Here is a 21979-nt window from a genome sequence, read left to right on the forward strand (position 1 = left end):
GAAGGAGGAGTAGAAAGAGAGGAGCGATGGGTTTGATGCATTCTGACTTTCAAAGGACTTCAAGTAAGAATGAAAAAGATCATAATTCTTGCAAGGGTATTAAGCAAAATTGGTAACCATGGGCAAGTGTTAAAATTCTGTTACATCTTAAAAACTAGTTAAGAGATGGAAAGCAATGTGTAGGAATAAAAGCCCATTTCTTTCCATAGAAGGAGGTTAATTGTGGAGAGCCCAGGGAGAATGCTGATACCAGCTTTCTCCAGGCTTAATAACCACCTGGAAGAGGAAGATGAAAAGGAAGTTGGCAAAACTTGATGAAAAAGAATTATTTAAGGGTATTTGAGTCATGGAAGAGTCTGAGAGAATCTAGAAAACACAGACACATGGGTGGAAAAAAAAAAAAACAGGAAAATTAAAAATATCCCAGCAAGCAAAAATTCAGCTGAAGCAGACAGAGAGCAATCCACCTCAGAAGGGGGAGAGAAAAGCTGGGATCCCCTGAACAGGTCTCTCCCGTGTTTGGCATACGGGGTGGGGTTGCCCTGAGTATGGTTCTTTCAGAGGATGAGCTGAAAGTAGGGATTGGCTGTTGTTTAGCATCTGCTACTGGCACACCTCAGCTCCTCAGCGTTTTGTTTTCCTCTAGTTGTAAAATAGGGACAATAAAATCGGTCTCATTTCCAGGAATACTGAGGTATCAGCTCTGTTACTGATTGAAAATTCCAAGGGAAAGTGCCCCCCCCCCACGTATCTATTGATTGAATTAGTAGACAATTCTCCAAAAACACCCAAGTGGCTTTTGTATTCCGTTTTTCTGCCTGCCTTTGGCACATGACTAAAAGCTCTTTTCTGTTCACAAAAATAGCTGCTTTATTTCTATAGATAGCACCAAAGCATACCCTGTGTGTCTAAGTCAGTCATTGTCCCCTGGAGAAAGGTGGTTATTCATGAATAGGAAGTTAATCAGCTTCTTATAAGATAAATTCTAGCTATTTCAAATTTAAAGGAAATACTGTCCCACCCCAAAGCCTGATGAATAATATCTCAGGATGCCAGGAAGTGAATTCTTACTCTGCTCCTTCCCGCCCCCACGCTGCCATTCCCAGCCGTCTGGAGAACAGAGCCCACTGCCTGAAAAAACAACTCTGGGGGGCAAGAGTTGAGGTTGATTTTCATGGCTGAGTTGGATGGTGTCACAGAGTAACAGCAGAAGTTAAGAGGGGCTGATATTATAACACTAGCAGACTATTTTACAGTTCAAGGAGTGCTTTCACAGCCATTATTTTGTTCGATGCTCGCAAGAACCCTGTCGTGGGAGTCCACACACCGTCACCGTATAGATGAGAAAACCAAAGCCCAGAAAGGTTCACTGCTGGTTCATGAACAAAAGAGCTGAAACTCCGGCTTGGCCGTTTTAGCCACACAAACCCATTTTCTTTCCAATTCACCAAATAAAAAAAGGCAGAAAGGCATGCCCTTCTTCAGAATCTAAGTAACCCTACAGGCATGTGGAGTGGTTGATATTTATCAGATCCCTCTCTCACCTCCAGCACTCAGGCACGCGCGCGCGCACACACACACCCCTACACCCCTATGCACCCCAGCCCATCCAGAAAGCATTTAAGGTAAATGAAAGTGGCAAGTCTGACACTCCCACTTGTTAGCAAGAGCAAACCACTGGAGAGATGTGTTTACACATTCAACATTACCTTTAGGAGGTCTGTGGAGACTTGGATTTCTATTTGCACTCATCTTATGTTAGTGATTTTCATATTACATTAGCAAATTTAATCTCTGCTAATGTGATAGGAAGTTACTAACACAATGAGAGTTGATTTAACAACTTACAGGCTTTGGTGGCAAAAGCCAAATTCCCTAGCAGAACGCCAATTCCGATCTGTAATTAAAAAATAAATCCGGATACAGGGACATCAGAAATTCCCACATTTCAGATCTCAGGTAGAGCCAAGGTGGAGGGTAGGAAGTTTTGGACGCAAGAAGTTTGTGAATGGAGAGAGACAGCTTGAGGAACCACTGTGGGACTTGAGATCTTACTATTGTTACTTTGAATTGATAGTGTATAATTTGTCAATTACATAGCTTCTTATCCACTAGGCTTACTAGAGCCTCGGGAAATCACCAAAATAATTATCGAATTTCATTTATCAAGCCTAAGATAGCATTCTTCTCCAATAAGCCCTTCGCTCCTGTGCTGGACAAATGGAAAGTACATGGCTTAGCCTCACTCGGAGCACCTTGCTCCTAACCACTCTGTTGTAAGTACCAGTGATGGGAAAAACGTTCAAACAAGGAACCCCCAGAGAAAGAAAAAAGAATCCCCAAGCGTGGGGAATGGCTTCAGGATGGTGCACCTGAACATTCTGGCTTCAGGATGGTGTCTCCAGAAAATTCTGAGGGGCTCCCTCTACTACTAATTCTTATTTATTCTAGGCTTCCATAATACAAGTGATGGAAGACAATTGGAAATGCTCTAGAGTCCTGGTAATAAGCTGGAAAAAGTTGAACGTGTTTTCTGAACAAAATCTCCTTTTCTATACATAATCATAAAGGTGTAATTTAGATCACCGGGGGGCCAGATACTCCAACATCTAGAATTGTATTTGAAGTGCCAAGGGTCTCAGGTCATAACCCGACCTTGTCCCATAGAACTTTTGAACCATCTGCTTAAAAGTTCTGCTGGAAGCAAACTTTTCAGGGTCTATTTCAGACTCACCCACTCTCATGACTGAAACCCCTCTCTATTATTATTATTTTTCCTTCACCAAGCAAGGATTTATTGCTATAATACATACGTGCATGTACTGGATAATAAAACTTCCCTGATTACCTTATAACTGCGCATTAAAAATTTACTAAGATAAAATTAATGTGATTTTAATAATATTGTTTTAATATACAGAATGTCAGGTGACAGCAGAAAAAGCTGTTTGGGATTCAGCGTGTAATGTGCCTCTTTTGCAGTGCCCTGGTAGCAACAGCTGAACTGGAAGGTGAATGCTGTCTGTTAAAATTTCTGAGACGTGCATCCCGGGGGAAATAGCACAAGTTGGGACCTTTTACAACGTGACTGGACAATGCTTTTGAGACTGTAATGTAGGAAAACATCCCTGCATGACAGGGGGACTGGGCCAAATCGACGTAATAAGGAACGCTGTTTCCTGTACTCTCTTCTATGAGATTCAGCCAGAGAAAATAACTTCAAAGAGTCTTTTGATGGAGAAAAAAAATGTTTTCATTCGCCCGTTTTATGATAGTGCTGCAGGATACTTGCAGTTGATTTACTATAATGACAGGACCCGGCTACTGTCCCAAAGGAAAAGAAATTCTCCTTTTCTCCTGCCACCTACCTGCCATATTTATTATTCCCAGCTAGAGGTGTGGACAGGCAAGCGAGGGGTTAAAGGGAAAGATGGTTGGAACGCAGCAAATAGAGATCATCAGACTGCCACCGGTGTCACTTGCACTAGGGCGCCTGTGACCCAGGGCGGGAACGTTCCCATGGTCAGGTGCCTGCTCACTTCAAACCCCAATAAAGAGAGCAGACCTCCCAGCTCTGCACAGCTACTGAGGGGATCTGAGGAGCCAGGGATAAGTAACAGCCTGGCTTGTACCCTGCTGGGCAAAGACTCAGCCAGAGGAAGTGCCAGGACACTGTGCTGACCCACTTCGGGCCCTTCCTCTCCATTTGTTCCCAGGCAAAAGAGATACAAAAGCATCACTATGGCATGGTGAAAAGTTGGAGAAGCATTCTGGAAATTGACATGCAAATAAGCACTCCAAGTACTTCACTTTGTTCAGAAAATTCCCATCCCTGGGACCTGTAAAAACACCAATCAGAAGACAGGCAGTGATGGGAAGGGGCTGGTGGTTTTGCAGCCAGTCTCTCCCTTTAAGGGACTGTTTCTATTTCATGTCCCAGTGTGAGCTGGCACAGGTAAAACTGAACACACACCCAGCAAATGACCGAGAAGACAACAGCTTCAGATGTGACAGATACGTATTATGTAGTAGCACACATGCATTCCAGTGGCATCTTCTAGGAACGATCCTAGCTGCCCACAAAAGCCCTAAGACACAAGCAGTCTTCATAACCTGGGTTCATGAGAGAAGCCAATGTTTCACATAGGACACCGGCAACCATTTTCCACAAAGCCAGCCCCTGCACTGAGCAGATGCACAACTTCCTGCGTAAAGACATTCCAGTTCTAGACAAGGATCCTAAGACAAAATCCCTGCCTTAGTCACTTAGTCGCTGCTTTTTAAATCACCACTGCCTCTGATAACCTAGATGTCAGGCTCCTACCAGCAGTTCCCAGGACATAGCATATACAGTGCTAAGTGAAGTCAAAGATTACCTATGGAAGTGGGGCTGCTGACAGGTGAATGGCCTGCACCGGGCTGTGGAACGTCCCTTTGGCTGAATTTACAATAAACACCAGACCCTGAGAAAACTGGTCCATAAACTGGTCCATAAACTGGTCCATAAACTGGTCCAACTATCCAAAACTGTGGATAGCGCAGGCCACATGTGAAAAGAGGCACAAAGGTTGGAGGTGAGGGGAACCAAGTGACGGCTCTGAACACTGAGCTCTTTATTTGAGAAAGAGTAGATTCATTCTAACATTAAAACAAAATAAAAAGCCTACTTCTTTGTATACTGTGTGTCTCACTCACCTCAACAACAGGAGGCAGATTATCTATGTCACACAAGGTCAGCTACCATCACTGCCTTCTACCCCTCCCAACCTTGCCAGAGCCAACCCTTCCTGAAAATTATCACCCCTCTCTCTCCCTTGCCGGAGACATTCTTTGTCAAGAAAATCAAGCCACAGACCCAAAGCTCTGAATTCTGTTGCTGGATTCATCATCCATCCTCCATGGAGGATTTTTTTCAATCCAGAAGCAACTCAATGGACTTAAAAGAAAGCTGTAATCCCACGTAATAACAAGTACAAAGGAAGGACAACACGAAAATGGGTGAATTCAGTGGCCCAACGAGGTCATCAAAAACCAGGTTCTCTCCTTCTTTCTGCCTTTGTCTCCTCAACCTTGCTTCTCACTTGCAATAGCCACATCCTCACAGCATTGTCCTGATGCAGAGCAGTCTTTGGGTGTTTTATTTTGTTTCGTTTTGTTGATCTCTTTTGAAGGTGGCACAGAACTTCTCCCAAAAGCCGAATCCATCAGACTCTCCTAACTTCTCAGGGTTGAACTGCATCCTTGCAGAGGCAGGTGCTCTTTGAAGCACCCTTGTCCTTTCTTCATAATCTCCACTCACACTCCTGTGTGGCTTTTTGGCTTTGTCATCATATTCAGAGTCGATTCCAAAGTTCCTTGAAGGTGTATCTTTGCTAGGCCACACCACTGTTTCATCAGCTCTCTGCCTTCATCCCCACTGCTCTCCTTCCCATACTCTGCTCTGGCCACACTGGCCTCTGCTATTCCTTAAATACACAGTGCACATCCCCATCTCCAGACCTTTGCACAGGCTACTACTTCTTCCTGGAATACTCTTCCACCAGATATCCAAATGGTCACTGCCTTACTTCCTTCAAGTCTCCAATCAGATGCCTCCTTCTCAGTGAGATTTTTCCTGGCCATTCTATTTAATATAGCGGTTCCCTCCCCCTACATTCCCTGTGTTCATCCCTGTCTTATTTTTTTCCATAACCTTTCCTACCATCTAGCATACTATATAGTTCACTTATTTTGGAAGCTCTGTTGGGGAGGGTTTTCTTTTTCCCACTTTGGTAACTTCAGAACCTAGAACTTGGACAGGCACTAGCAAAAACTCATGAACTACTTGTTGAATGAATAACTTCTGAAATCAATTGTGGGTAATTAGACCCACAATGGCTTTACCAAATCATGATTCATGCCTGGAGCTTGCTTCCCGGGAAGAATGCAGTAGGCAGAGGGAGACAGGTACTTGGGGTACTTTTAAGGAAAACAAAAGAGTGGAAAAGTTTTGGTTAAGTATTCAACAATACCAACAATACATTCCTTGATTTATTTCCCTTTCTAAAACCAAGAGAGGTAATTATCGCTTATTCTGAGTCAAGAAAAAATGCCTTATTTCATTGATTCTGTCAATGGGGTGCATCTCACAATGTTCTCTTATGATCCTATAACTGGCAGTATTTTTTTTCTTAGAGCTTCATAAAAAGATGCACCATCTTAAAACAGATGATGTCTTAGAGTCCATGAAATCCCATAGTATCCCTTGGAAACACGGTATCCTGAAGTATGCAGCAATACTAAAGAAGAAAGCGTATTATTATCATTGTCCATTGACACATAGCTGGTTGCTATTAAATAAACCAGTTTTGAAATCTCTCATGATCTCCAGAAAAACTGGACATTGTCTTTTCCTCTTGCCTTCCTATTGGGAAGCTTTGATTTAAGATAATGTCTGAACAGAGAAGCTTCGTTCAGCAGTGTCATTTGACCCAGATTGTATGTTTTTATAGCCTGAGCCAATTAGTTAAAGTGACTTTGACTATAATAGGGACCTGTGACATTCCTCAATATTATTGCATTAGTCACCCTGGAACAGTTTCTGCCTTGTGTTTGTAATCTGGCTCTGATTGTGCCTTCATCTCGGTATTTATATGATTGGTTGCTGTCCTATAAAATAGTGACCTTTGAGTCCTTGAAATTAAACCCTCTCTGATTTTCTTTATTTCAGTAAGTCCTTGGCACTTGATGGAACAGTGTGAATCACCTTTATGGTTCTGATTACTAATCAGGTGTTTGTTTTTGGGTTTTTTTTTTCAATCTTTTTCATCTATATTAACCAAATGAAGGTTGGACTGGAAGGCAGTCCTTGCCACCCATGGGGATATCGTTCTAGATCATCTAGTTCTTTAAATCTGTGCCAGAATAAGTTTGTGGTGCCAGGCCCAATGTACATTTCAATTGGGCTACAATCCAAGCCTCCATCCCAAGGCTGCATTGGAGGAGAGCTGGACCTCATTAAATGTACTAACTTATTTATGAAATAAAGGTAGATAAGCCCTGACCATGAATTCCCTAAAGGCAAGACAATGTCTCATTGACCTTTGTAACCTACCACTAGACAGACACTCCTTGAAAAGAGGGACAGTAGCTATATAATTCATTTCTGTATCCCCAGTGCTTCACAGTATGTAAGTGCCTCATACATATTTGTTGAATGAACAAGTAAATAACTGAAATGCAGTGCTTCAGCTATTATTTCCTCTTAGCCTTGATAGAAACAATAGTTTTTCATGCCGTCCATTCGTTCTCTATTCTTCCCTGTAGTGTTTTTCTTTTTTTCCTTTACTTTTGCATTTCTTTCCTCCCCCCTCCCATTGGGTATTATGTAACTTTTCATTAGTGTAAGTCCTAGTCTCTTTCTTGTCGTAAAATATACATGACATGAAAGTTACCATTTTGACCATTTTTAAGGGTATAGTTCAATAGCTCTAAATACATTCACATTGTGCAACCAACACCATTATCCGTCTCAAGAACCTTTTCATCATCCAACACTGAAAATCTGTACCCATTAAACAATAGCTCCCCCATTTGCCCTTCCCCTGATCCACTGGTAACCACTATTGTACTTTCTGTCTCTAAATATTTGCCTATTCTAGGTGCTTCATATAAATGAAATTCTACTTTCTTTTATATTTTGGAGTTTTCCCCTTGCTCCTTCTTACCCTTCTTTTCCCCTATCTCTGCTTTTCCTTTCCATTGCTCCTCATAGAGCTACCCTCTCCGTACATGTCCTCATTTTCTCCAACCTTCTATGGCTCCTTATAGTTGCCATCCACCGCACAGCACTTGCTTTATATTTTCTTATGTCTTATATCCACACATAATTTTTATATTTTAATTCATTCTTTTACAAAGCTGTGTTCTACTTAAATGTGTCACAAAACATGTAAGGGCAGAAGTAGGACTCTTTAAACATTTTGAAAGGAGGTTTTGGAAAGGGCTTGCTCATAAAATGACAGCACTATATGGCACAGAACAGACAGGAGAGGGGAGTCGATGTCGTTAGGAGGGATTTGCCAGGGAAACCATTGTTTCTGTTTGAAAACCACAGTAGGATTTATATAAACTTAGAGACATAGCAGACAGACAGACATAGGTAGATACAGATATAGATATACAGACACGTATCTAACAAGGACAGAAAAGCCAGTTTCCTCAGTGCCAAAGATAAAGAAGAGTCCAAGAGTTCAGTTCCAAAGGCACAGTGATTCCTCCTCCTCTCATATAAAGTGCAAGGGAGACCCCCTCGTTATTGATGTTCCATACCAACTGTTCCCTGCAGTCCCAGCTGTTCACGGCAGGCTGAAACAGAGTATTTCAGGGCACTTGTGAACGGGACAAGCACCAACCCTTTCAACACACAAGCCTAAGTACATAAAGATAGATATTCTTGTAGAAAAGATACAATCTCATAATATCTGGAAAATAAAGTAGAAAATAAAAATCACTCTAAGTTCCTACTATCCTTTTCCAAGATTTCTTAGGTATCTTTCCATGCACCAGGATTCTTTGAAATATATTGCAGCAGAGATGAAAGAAAGTTAAAGATTTCTAAATAAATTACAATGAATAAATCTAGATGTAGTTTAAGCCATGATGTAGAGGCAACAGTGGGTGTTTTAGGGTACGTGGTCATAGACAATGGATCCTCCTTAAAATGGGAAAAATAAAAGTGCTTCTCTCAAAGAGTGTTGTGACAACTAAATTAAATGTGTATGTAAATCACCTGGCATTAAATCCTAATTTCCTGTATCTCAAACCTGGTGTGCACAAAAGAAAATGGCTACTGAGGAAACCTAGCCTATCACCCAGTATATGGATTGAAGATTCTCACGTTGCAAATTTGGGGATACCCAAATTGCAAAGGGGATACCCTTTTGCAAAGGTTATATTTATTAAAAAATAAATATCCAGGGGCACCTGGGTAGGTCAGTCAGTTGAGCGTCTGACTTCAGCTCAGGTTCATGATCTCACAGCTCGTGAGTTTGAGCCCCCCCCGATCAGGCTCTGTGCTGACAGCTCAGAGCCTGCAGCTTGCTTCAGATCTGCGTCTCTTTCTCTTTCTGCCCCTCCCCTGCTCATGCTCTGTCTCTCTCTCTCAAAAATAAATAAACATTAAAAATAAATAAATATATATATATGTCCATCCAAATATTTGGATTCATGCTTGTCTAGCATTTTAGGTCTGGAGAAAGCATGGGTCATTAGCACATGCAACCCAGAACCAGCAGCTAGTTTGCAGACTGCAACCTATGATGTGGTTGTAAGAAAAGCATTCCTATTCGTCCCATCCTTCTTTTCTCCTCTTATTTTCTTAATGTTCCCAGGCTCCCATTCTGTAATTGTATTGTTGTTTCATCTGTAGCCTTTGTTGTGTTTTTCTTATACCTCTTAGTCCTTTGTACGTATCTTTTAAATCTTCTCTCTCGTTCCTTTCTTACTACCCAACATCTTTCTTCCTCATTTTTATTCCGTTTAATCTTCTTCTCTCCTTTTTTGCATTTGCATTTTCTCATGTTCACATTTAGTCTATAGCACTTTCTAGTAAAACCAGTGACTGTAAAATTTTCTGACCATCTTATAGTCAGGTTCATGATAACTACCCATTTCTGAAATTTATCAGCCTAGAAATCTCTTCCCAAAGTGATGTTGATGATAGTAACACAACCAGAAATGTTAGTGAATGTATTAATTTTGAGAACAAGACAGTAATGTTATTATATATTTCTTATATTTCTAATATTTCTTATAGGTTATTTGTTTTTTTCCAGTATTAATCAGATTCACATTTGATATGGTATTTCAGTACCAGGTACCTCCTAACTGCTCAACAAATGTTTGCTGCTCACATTTGACTTACATTAATCAAACCTTTCCTTCATGTGGATTTATTTGATTTTCCCAACAACCTCCTTATATTCGGTAAGACATGTAACATCATGTGCTTTATAAGGATAAGGGAATGGATGGTGGAAAGATACCTAATTGACTTAAGACTGTAGAACTGTCTGGTTGCTCAGCCAAACCTAGAACTCAGGCTTCCTAATTCCAAAGCATATGCCAGCCCCCCCGCCCGCCGCCCTGCCATGCTGCTGCCCTCTGTGTTTGTGGCGATCATCTTGCCCAGTGGTCCCACTGTTGTGATTCCAGGTCAGAATCTTCTGCTCTGGGACCTAGGGAACAACTGAGTATTACCATCCCTTATGCCCTTGATCCACTCAGTAATCCTAAAAAAAGAGGTTAGGAACCAACCTGCAAAGATACTAGGAACACCAATTGCAATCACAAAAGCTGCCATTAACTGAGTGTCCATCGTGTGCCAACCTCTGTGATCTTCTTGGATTAGTTCATGTATGCCACTGTACACGGTAACTTAAAGTAAATACAATAGAGTTCCCAATATATATATAAACTCTATGTCTCATCAAACATCACCAGAGCTGTTTTGCAGAGAAAGTGTATCTGCCCATATGAAAAGAAAAAGCAAAGTCTTTAGAAGATTAAAATAAAATCAAAGTGGAACCCACAAATCTGGTCTCTAAGTCCTTCCCTTCTCTGCAATAAGTCACCAATCGATACCATTCACCTTGCTGATGGACTAGTCCCAAACCAGCATCAAGCTAGGGCATGATGGAAGTACATCTTTATATTTAAGATGGTGTCACTGTTTGTCCTAAACGCAAACAGTCTTCTTTCCATAGAGAGGCACAATTTCTCCTCAAGGTTATCTGTAAACCTTCCCTGTAAGGCCCTCCCATTTATCTGTGTTAATTGTTGGGGCATGATCAGCTGATCATAGCAGAATTGAGGATGCTATAATGAGAGGAAAATAAAGAAATCCTGAATCTAGGAAGATGAAATGCTAGTGCAGACATCGTATCAATTAAGCAGGAAAAAAAAAATCTCCTTGCCAAACATAAATCCCAAAGAAAAGAAGACAGTCATTACAATAATAATAATTACTATTATTACTAATATGAAAAGAGAAAAGCTTGGTTCTAAGTTCACTGAAAAGTTTCCCTTCAGTCTTGAATGATTCTTCTCTAGAGCCTCCCAGGAGCGCAAGCCTATAATTTTAATTATATCTTGGCATTCTCATAAAGCAAACAGCCTGCTCAGGTAGTATTTATTACCTGTTAGGAAGAATACTTATGAATATGCTTTGCCAATTTCAACTGCAGCGATCTGCAGTGGGCCTTTTCAAGGACAGAAGGGGTGAGCTGGAATACGCGTAGGAGAAAAGTTGCTCATTAAGGGAAGGTTTGTTATCCAGCAACGTATAATTAAGGTGACGGTCCCAGCTTCTGTGACAGCCAACACTCGGGTAGTTGTTTGATTGCTGCGTGGGTCAGAGATCAGCTCCCACTACAAGATGTAGCCACATTAGTGTGTTAGTGAACAGGTTAGAAAGTAAATTACGGCTGCCTTTCTCAAGCACATTACTGTCGGTCTTCATTGTTTTGTTTTTACTGTACATCAGCAGGACCGTGGCTTCTGAAGACTTTGTGTGACAGGTTAGGCATTTTATCCTTTGAGTAAACAGTAATCATGGTGTGAAGAAAGTGGGGCATTGGAGAATTTTTCCTATTCTTTGAGAATTCCACTCTTCCTTTTTAGTTTGCTCCAAGGGCTCATTGGGGATACATATATTAAGCCCTTTAAATAGTTCATAATAAATCTTTGTCTCAGGCTGATTCTGACAGTTTTTTAAAGAGTCTTTTAAGAGAGAATCCTCAATCATTTGTTAATCCATGGGGTGATCTTCAGACTTCGGGAAAAAAATAACAGCCAGGGCTCTTGGGTAGCGAAAATACAATGTAGGAAAAAATATATAAATATGGAAAATCCCAAGAATATCACCTTACTGAGATTACTTACATGTTCTGCATGTATCTAAATGCTTTCTTTCTTCCCCCAACAAGCCAAAAGGAGAAAGGAAAATCATTGTCAAGCTGGCAAAGATTTTTATTGATAATTTTATGTTTTCGGACTTACAGGCATCTACTAAAATGTTAAGACTTCAAATTGTATCAGAGAGAATATTCTTTTTCAAGTAAACTAATTCTCTTGGTAAAAAGATAATTTCTTCTTTGCCCTTGCTTCCCCTTTAAGGCTACTTTTGTCTTCCCCTAAATTATTTACATGCACACTGCTATTTTACCTGGTCGGAGAAAAGCATTCCACTTTTGGAGAAAGGATTGTAGATACTGGTTGTTAGGGTCAACAGAAAAACTTTGAAGGGCAAGATGTAGCTTTCAGAATAAATAGACCTTTCTAGGTTGACTTGAGATATTTTAGTTTCCACTATGGATATAAGCTAATTTTTTTCAAGTCTCTTAGATGCTCACAATTTAAAGAATATAACACAATTTGGGCACCAAAAAATAATATACAAAACTTATCAGAAGAAAGTAAAAGCAGTACTATCTACCACGCCAGTAATTAATATTCGTAATCATTACAATACCTGTGCATTATTTGTGCCAGGAATGGAAAATACTCTCAAGTCTCTCTGCAGAGGGAAAGAGTGCTCAATCTCAAGGGTTTTATGTGTAAATAATTTCCTGTTTCAGGGAAACTTATTTTGATGTATTTGGTTTTGCTGGTAACTGAAACAATTAGGGAAGAAACTAAAAAATGCAGGCCATAGCTTTGAGTAAAACCTGAGGATAAGCATCGCAACAGGGGCATTTTCTCCACGTATAGGACCTGAACTTCTGGGTCACTTCTAAGACGCAGCTTCCCAAGCTGTTGAAAAACACGAAGAACTTTGCTAATGACGTGCAGAAGGAATATGTTAGGAATAAATGCAATAATAAAATGGAGAAATGGGCAAAGGACAGCCTACTGTTATAGATGGATTCATTCTCACGTAAGGTCAAATAATTGAAGACCCAGATCAAGGGCAACCATAAATACCCGGCGTCCCTGCAGCTGAGAGGATTAACCACAAAACCATTATGACAAATGCAGTGGGAGCATTCAGCTACCAGGCAACAAAGAATATGTGGTGCCAATTTTTAAAATAATTATTTGGCATTATAGAATATACAATTTAGACCCAAAAGCCATCTGATATAACGCTAAAGTGTCGATGTTCAAAATATCAAGCACATTATTAGAGAGCTATGTGTGAAGCCGGGAAAGGGGCAGTAATGCGGCAATTAATACAAATTTACTTTGCACCCAGTTGGAGAAAAGGCGGCTTCTACCCCATTTTCACCATCACCATTAGCAACAGCTTTTACCTTTTTAAATTGAAGAAAAGAGGGTAATTCTACAGCAAGTCTAATAATTGCAAAGTCTGTAAATTGAATCATTAAAAAATATCTGCTTTTTTATCCCCACCACTTGGGAAGATTATGCATAGCCTTGAAGAAAATACACAAATGACCCGATGTCGAGTTCAGATATGGAAATGATGCCTCCACACATATTATGATGCCTACACACCTATTAGCTGACCAAGATTGTAATGATGAAGGCCTGTCTTCCTCACAGTAAAGCAGGATTCCTTCTACCAAAGGATGAGAAGACTTTGTTTTGGTACTAAGGTGGAGTAGCAGTCACTGAAACTTATTGGAATGATAAACAAAAGGAACACTTGCTTAATTATAAGATGTCAAAATAGATTTTCATTAGCAAAGTAACAGCTGTAGATCATTATTGGGTTAAATCCCATTTCTGGCTCCTCTAAATAATGTTACTAAAGTATTCTCCAATAGGGGTACCTGGGTGGCTCAGTCAGTTGGGTGTCTGACTTCAGCTCAGGTCATGATCTCATAGTTGGTGGGTTTGAGCCCCGTGTCAGGCTCTGTGCTGACATCTCAGAGCCTGGAGCCTGCTTCGGATTCTGCGTCTCCTCCTCTCTCTGCCCCTCCCATGTTCATGCTCTGTCTCTCAATAATAAAATAAATGTAAAAAAATTTTTTTACATATTCTCCAATAAATAAGACTCAATCCTTTATTGATGATGGATTCAATACAGTACTTCTAACTGAAAACTTTTTTAAAAAACAGCACTTAAAGACATCTTAGAGTAAAGCCATAATAAAATCAATAAATTCTAGCTGCTCATATTTCTGCTTTTTGATAAAAAATAATAAATGAGCAGAAGATACTGACTCAGAAGACATCTATGGAGACCTGCCAACTCAGGCTCACCTCTACCCCCAGAATACACACACACACACACACACACACACACACACACACACAGGTAAATTAAAACTGGCTACTTTCAACAAGGGGTTGATATCCAAAATATATAAATAACTTCCCCATCTTATTGTAAAAACAAGCAACCCAATTAAAAAATCAGCAGAACACTTGAATAGACATTTTTCCAAGGAAGACATCCAGATGGCCAACAGGCACATGAAAAGATGCTCAGCATCACTCATCATCAGGGAAATGCAAAACAAAATCACAATGAGATATCACCTTATACCTGTCAGATTGGCTATTATAAAAAAGGTAAAACATAACAAGTGATGGTGAAGCTGTGGGAAAAGAGAACCCTTGTGTACATTGGTGGGAATATAAATTGGTGTAGCCACTATGGAAAACAGTATGGAAGTTCCTCACAAAAATTAAAAATAGAAACACCATACAATGTAGCAATTCCACAGCTGGGTATTTATCTAAAGAAAATGAAAACACCAATTTGAAGCGATATTTGCAGCCCCGTGTTCATTGCAACATTATATAGCGTAGCCAACGTATGGAAGCAACCTAAGTGTCCACCGATACATGAATAAAGAAAATGTAATACACACACAAATATTACTCAGCCGTAAAAAATATATAAAATCTTGCCATTTCCAACAACGTGAATAGCCCTAGAGGGTTTTACTAAATGAAATAAGTCAGAGAAAGGCAACTACCATATGATTTGGTTTATACGTAAAATCTAAAAAACAACAACAAGAGAAACAGACTCATAGATACAGGAAACAGATTGTTGGATTACCAGAGCAGGGATGGGTTGGAGGGAAGGCACATCAAGTGAAGGAGGTCCAGAGGTACAGTCCTCCAGTTTTAAAGTAAGTCATGTGGATGCAAAGTACAGCATAGGGAATATAGTCAATAATATTGTAGTAACTTTGTGTGGTGACAGAAATAACTAGACTTATCATGGGGATCATTTCATAATGGATAAAAATAGTCAATCACTATGATGCACACCTAAAAGTAATGGGATGCTGTATGCCCATTGTACTTCCATTTTTTTTTAATGGTCATTATGCTAGACCTGGGAAGGCAAATTTGGAAAAGCCGCATATGTATACCAACATCCGCTTGAATTTTCAATTATGGCTTAGTTCTCTGACACTCTCCAGTGGAAGCTTCCAGCCATTCAGAACTTTTTCTGTCAAACAAATGTATCTCAGACCCATCTTCTAAACACCTTCATTCTTCATTCCTGTTAATCACATGCCAGCTCCCATGCAAAACCCTTCCTCTGTGTGCACAGAGTACTCATTCTTCTAGGGGCAGAGTGGCCACATCCAGCTAATAAAAATACAGGACTCTTAGTTAATTTGGAAATTTGTATGAAATATTTGGGTCATACTACAAAAAAAGTCATTGTTTATCTGAAATTCCAACATAAGGTTTCCTGTATTTTATTTGGGAATCCTAATTAGGAGCCTACCGTGCCGCAGCCCCCGTCTTTTCCACAAGCCGACTTCTGCTCCTGCACCCTTACTAAAATCTTTGTCTCCTGGAGGCCACTACTCTTGAAACGCTCTCTTACTAGAGGCCACGATTCCTATGCTTCTAACTCTTCAACACGAAAGAGGAGTGGTCATCGTACTTTGTTTCCAGTGCCATTTCTGCATCATTTCCCCCAACATCACCGCTGAAAAATTTCCTCTTAAAAAAAAAAAAAAAAGTGCTCCTTACCTGTTCTCAGGGCCATCATCTGTCAACACCCACATCACTCACCTGCTGCCCTCAGCGGTGTCAGCTCGTGCTTTGCAGTCTTCCTGTGTAGCGATCTCCGCAAGGAGGCAACAGATGCCAGAATGACAGTTTCCAGGATGAATAACTACTCCACACACACTTCTTGACCGCCAGTGCTCCAAAAACTCTTTCTTTGACTTGCCCTTAACCGCCCGTTGGCATAATCATACCTTGACCTGAAAAAAAAAAAAAAAAAAACATGCTTCATTTTTAACATGCCAAATATCTGCATAAAAAATGAGAAAAACTGGGGCGCCTGGGTGGCGCAGTCGGTTAAGCGTCCGACTTCAGCCAGGTCGTGATCTCGCGGTCCGTGAGTTCGAGCCCCGCGTCGGGCTCTGGGCTGATGGCTCAGAGCCTGGAGCCTGTTTCAGATTCTGTGTCTCCCTCTCTCTCTGCCCCTCCCCCGTTCATGCTCTGTCTCTCTCTGTCCCAAAAATAAATAAACGTTGAAAAAAAAAATGAGAAAAACTTTCTAAAATACAAGTACAACACAGGAAGTCACAAAGGTAAAAACACACAGACTTCTCTGTATAAAATTTAACAACATGAGGGGCGCCTGGGTGGCTCAGTCATTTAAGCATCCAACTCTTGATTTCAGCTCAGGTCGTGATCTTACAATTGTGAGATTCGAGCCCCATGTTGGGCTCTGTGCTGGGCATGGAGCCTGCTTAAGATTCTGTCTGTCTGTCTCTCTCTCTCTCTCTCTGCCCCTCTCCCTGGCTCACACCTCTCCCAAAAAAAAAAAAAAAAAAAACACAAAGTTTTAAAATTTAAAAACACATGCGTTAGTGAACATCACAAACGGAAACAGCAATCAAATGGGAAAATATTTACAAGAAGTGTGCCAAAAATAGTATCTTTAATAAATGTAAGTATCTCATTCAAATTGATAAGAAAAACACTAAAAATTCAAGTGGAGAATAGAAGATATAAATATAGGATTCATTGAAAAAGATTCAAATGGCCAATAAATACATATTAAAACATTCCTCAACTTCATTAGAAATAAAAATCCAAATTAAACATGTGAGATATTTTTACATGTTGCTTTTCAGGGGGACTCTCTTCTCTGTATCTCATGCTAACTTAATATTTTTTTATTAGGTGAGAACAGATATTTTTTAAGATGGCAATCAATCTGAGCACCATCAACATTGTTGATAAATATGTAAACTGATATAGTATAACTTTTCTGAAAGTCAATTTGTACACATTAGCTTTAAAAAAAACAAACAAACAAACAAACAAAGCTCATGGCCACCTGGGTGGCTCAGTCAGTTAAGCCTCTGACTTCGGGGCAAGTCATGATTTCATGGCTTGTGAGTTTGCGCCCCCACATTGAGCTCTCTGCTGTCAGCATGGAGCTTGCTTCGGATCCTCTGTCTCCCTCTCTCTGCCCTTCCCCGACTCACATGTGCTCTCCCTCTCTCAAAAATAAACATTAAAAAATTTTTTAATTAAAAAAAAAAAAGCTCATGCTCTTTGACCAGGTAATACTATTTCTAGAAATCCACCCTAAGAAATAATAAGAAGGTTGAAAAAAGATTAATTTAAAAGAAATTCATCACAAAGCAATGGAATGTTACGTAGACAGTAAAAATAATATATTTGAGGAGCGCCTGTGTGGCTCAGTTGGTTAAGCATCCACCTTCGGCTCAAGTCATGATCTCACAATTCATGAGTTCAAGCCTCATGTCGGGCTCTGTGCCGACACCTCAGGGCCTGGAGTCTGCTTTGGATTCTATGTCTCCCTCTCTCTCTGCCCCTCCCCTGCTCATGCTCTGTCTCTCAAAAATAAACAAATGTTAAAAAATGTTTTAAAAAAATAGTATATTTGAAAGTGATGTAGTAATATGGGATACTCTAATTTGTTTGTTTTTTAAAGCTGATTTGCAACCAAGAGCCCCGATATCCTTTTATTCCCCAGTGTCTAATGAGAGTACAGCTATTATCATCACAAGAGCTATGACTGATATTAAAAAATATGGGAGGGGGCGCCTGGGTGGCTCAGTCGGTTAAGGGTCTGACTTCGGCTCAGTTCATGATCTCGCGGTCCGTGAGTTCGAGCCCCATGTCGGACTCTGTGCTGACCGCTCAGAGCCTGGAGCCTGTTTCCGATTCTGTGTCTCCCTCTCTCTCTGACCCTCCCCCGTTCATGCTCTGTCTCTCTCTGTCTCAAAAATAAATAAATGTTTTAAAAAAAATATGGGAGAAATAGATATGTTCCCAGTTTTGAAATAAGTAAATAAATAGTAAATAAGACTGCAACAAAACATTAGTTTTAATAGTGACTGTAACTGGATGATAAGGTTATAGACATTTTTTTTCTTATTTACTTTTTCCGATTTTCCAAGTTTCCTATGAACTTAGAAAAAATGTAACATAAACTTGTTTAAAACCAGTAAATAACTGGTGAGTAAATAACTCACCAATCCTTTCTGCACAAAGCCCCACTTACTGGCTGCCTCCCTTGGGGTCACCATTCCCTGCCCTGTCATCCTTTTCTCTTCCCTAGCTCATCACTTGGTCACTTTCACTTGTCTGTCTCTTAACCCTTGGCAGTCCCACACTCTTTGGACTCTCTTTTGTTCCCATTGTCCAGCTCCCATCCCTGGGAAAAGGTTACTCTACTGAGCATTGCCTGGAAAGACCCCAAAGTCACTGTTACTAGCATTCGGTAGAAAATTAGTCCTCTTACAACGAAGCAACTGCCAGCCACTGTGTAGCCTTATTACTTATTTTCTGTTGGTCCTTGATGCTCGGCCCACATGGGCTGCTAGGTAGCTTCTTTCACATCCAAAAGCCTCTCCTTCTCCCACTTCACCTAGTGAAATTAAGTTGTTTCTAGCCATTGTCATCACACTCCTCTTCCTCCCTCCTCCTCCCCCTTTCCTCTCTCATGTCCTCCTTTTTTTTTTTCTTCCTCCCCATTTCAGAGGTTCACTTATCTTTCTCAGTTGCTGATTAAATATCCCTTAGGATATTTAATTCTTCAATTAGCATTTCCAATGTATACAACTTTAAGCTCAGTCTTCCCAATCAGTAAACGTGCTCAGGTCTCTTTATTTTCATTACCAAAATTCACCAAAGACAAGAGTGTCATTTATTTACTCAGTCTTTGGCTCCTTTATGTCCTGAAGCTGCTGCTCCCTCTAGAGATGCCCAAAGAATTGACAATACCAGTAAGGTTCATCTGGCATGCACTCGACTCTCCGGACCGTCCGGCCCATTAATTCCTTCCTTAGTTTCCCACGTGTTACATTATTTTATCTTTAGTATAGCACTTATTTTAATTTTGGACAAGAAAATGTGCAAAAGGTAACATGTCTAGAATTTGCCACTGGTACGTGTCTATCCAAATAGTCATTTTCTATAAAGCCTTGTACCAATCTGAAGTCCTAAAGTTACAGTGTGATGTGTGGGTGGTATCTTCACCCATTTATCTACATGGCTTCAGGTCTTCTCCAAAGCCACCCCGTCAGTGAGGCCCCTGTGACCACCCAACCCGCCTTGGTCCTCTTTACTCTCCAGCCCCTTACTCTGCATGGCCCTTCTTCATAGCATTAATCACCACCACAAGTTACTATCTATTTTCCCTGCTCCCAGACGTAAGCACTTACAGTTATAAATGGTTCCAGCTCATTGTAGCTACCCAACCAGCCTTTAAATAACTGAACAAAGACTAAGTGAGCTATGCTAAAACTTCTGATATGTGCTCACTTGTACTGTTTTAAAACCTCATGTTGTCTTTCAGGGTCATGCACGGAGTCAGGGCAAAAAGTTCCAGGGACAGGCAGATCAACCTTTCAAAACTTAAAAGGTGTGCTCCCAGTCCACAGGCCTGCATTTGGGGAGAGATACTTTGTGTATCAATGGCTTGAATCACCGCCTGATTTTTCAGCCAGTGCTGCATAACTGTTTCTCATCACATGGCATTGTTGTAGTTAGTCCCCGAGCTTTAAAGCAGTGAAAAGGCAGAATGCATATGTGTGTGTTTGCAAGTGCCTCTGTAACCAGACTCCTCTATATAACTCCTTTTTAAAATATAGTATGTCGACAACATCTGCTCCTGAAATGGAGATTTGGCTCGAATGTTAAGAAAATAAACATGGCAGCTCCACTAGATACTGGCAACCGGTTCCTGCCCCATGGACAGGCTGCACAGAAGATTCATGTATATAAAATAGTATATTAAAGTAAACTTACAAAAGCAAAGAGCAATCATTGCAACCATAATTTTTTCTTCCTCTTTGGGATTCTAATTTTAAAAGCATTAAAGAAGACAGCTGCTCATGCTGTGATATGCGCTAAACAGCCTGAAGGATGGAAAAAAATATATTTGTAGCTCATAATAACTATTGACCTTTCTGATATACAATGTTCTCTGTGTTAGCTATTCGGTTCTATCAACAGTGAAGATTGAACATGACTTTTTAATAGAAAACATGGGGTTTCGAGCTGCCTTCACAAAGGTGTTTATGTATTGTTATTTTGTTTTGTACTACAAAGACCAAGTCCTGATGCCCTTTGTCTGACATCATGTTTGTCGTTAAAAAAAAAAGAAAGAAAGAAAGGAAAGGAGAGAAAAAGAGAGGAAGGAAATAAAAGAAGGAAACAGAAAAGCGAAAAAAAGCCTCAATGTTATTGAGTATGTTTTATATGAGGAATTGGCTCGTAACCACTTTATAGTCGTGATAAAAGCATTGCCACACTCGATCCCATACGCAATATTGGTAATGGAATCCAACGGCATCCCGAGAGGACATGCTATATTTCTCTCCCAGAATAGATCCCTCAAGTGGCAACATTTATAGGGTGTCTCCAATAAGATTTAAAACATTTGCTTGCAGTATTCATATGGCATGTTCTTTGGAGCGTACAGCCTGCTGCGGAATGGGTCACACTGGATGTCTTGTACTCTCAAAGGCTGTCTTTACAATACCCAGTTTTTCCCCCTTGAACTTTCCTGTTGCTTAGTAGTTGTATATAGAAACACCCACTGGTAGCAGCTTGACTCTGACACCGTGTCTATTTCCCCAGAGTGGTATCATCCACAGACCGACTGCAGAGCAACTCAGCTGAACACTCTCCTCTCCCCCAGGGGACAGCCTCACCAAGTAGCAACCCCTGCCAAGAGTAGGAAACCTGAAAGGCAACCTTATGCATTATGATTCTCATCCCAGGCAGGCAGATATGGCGAGGAGCTTATGCTGACGGGTGGCATGGGTTGGCAGATTTTTTTTTCCTTTTTTTTTTTTTTTGGCCGATTATTCTTAATGTGACATGGAAAGAAGTTTATTACATCATTATTGAACCACAATTATTTTCACAGCTATGCTCTAGAGTTTCAGTTAATGATTCACAAGTTTCTAAACAAAGCCGAAGACTCACAACTGAGTGGGAGCAGGAATCAGCCCTAATGAGACTTCGACAAATTCAGGGGCGGGGGGTGGGGGGGGGTGTTGTTTTACTTTAAGAGCAAGCACCAGAGCCGATGGAGCCTGATTGCTGAGCCTGGCCTCACTGGCTGCAACTGTATTTGTATGATATCCACAAGGTGGTACAACTTGTGTTGACAGAAAATGGTGGGCACTGCCTTGCCACAGTGGCCAATGACCTGGGTCTAGTCTGCCGAAGACTGTCACTCTCTTCAAAGTTGCCTGGCACGTGACCGAGAAGGACAGGCCAATGAAATGAAACCAACTCTCAAAAAGAGAACAAAGTATTCTCTAATTCTGGGGGACATCAGGCCAATCCTTTTTTAACTACCAAACCACTGGTCCATGACTCTCAAAATAACACTTTGCAGAACATGCTTCCTTAGAGATGAATACAAGGAGGGGACATAGGATTCCCTCTCCTCAAACAAACAACAACAAAAACCGCCAAGCCTTGGGACAAGATGTTTTGTGAGAGTGGCATGGCAGGGGTAAAGAAAATAATTATTCTTAAAAGAAAGCATCTG

The 21979-nt window shown here is 40.6% G+C and overlaps 1 protein-coding gene and 1 long non-coding RNA gene across 13 annotated transcripts in view; one reads left to right on the top strand and one right to left on the bottom strand.

Annotated features, from left to right (window-relative positions):
- The window catches only part of NPAS3 (neuronal PAS domain protein 3), an 858964-nt gene that overhangs the window by 762030 nt on the left and 74955 nt on the right, over nt 1-21979 (top strand). The window lies entirely within an intron of this gene.
- The window catches only part of LOC123386043, a 217736-nt gene that overhangs the window by 50534 nt on the left and 145223 nt on the right, over nt 1-21979 (bottom strand). For all 5 annotated transcript variants that reach the window (XR_006599503.1, XR_006599502.1, XR_006599500.1 and 2 more), the window contains exon 2: nt 15994-16187. This is a non-coding gene — a long non-coding RNA (uncharacterized LOC123386043). The remainder of the gene's footprint in view (nt 1-15993; nt 16188-21979) is intronic.

Source organism: Felis catus, chromosome B3, assembly GCF_018350175.1.
Source record: "Felis catus isolate Fca126 chromosome B3, F.catus_Fca126_mat1.0, whole genome shotgun sequence".
Lineage (NCBI taxonomy): Eukaryota > Metazoa > Chordata > Mammalia > Carnivora > Felidae > Felis > Felis catus.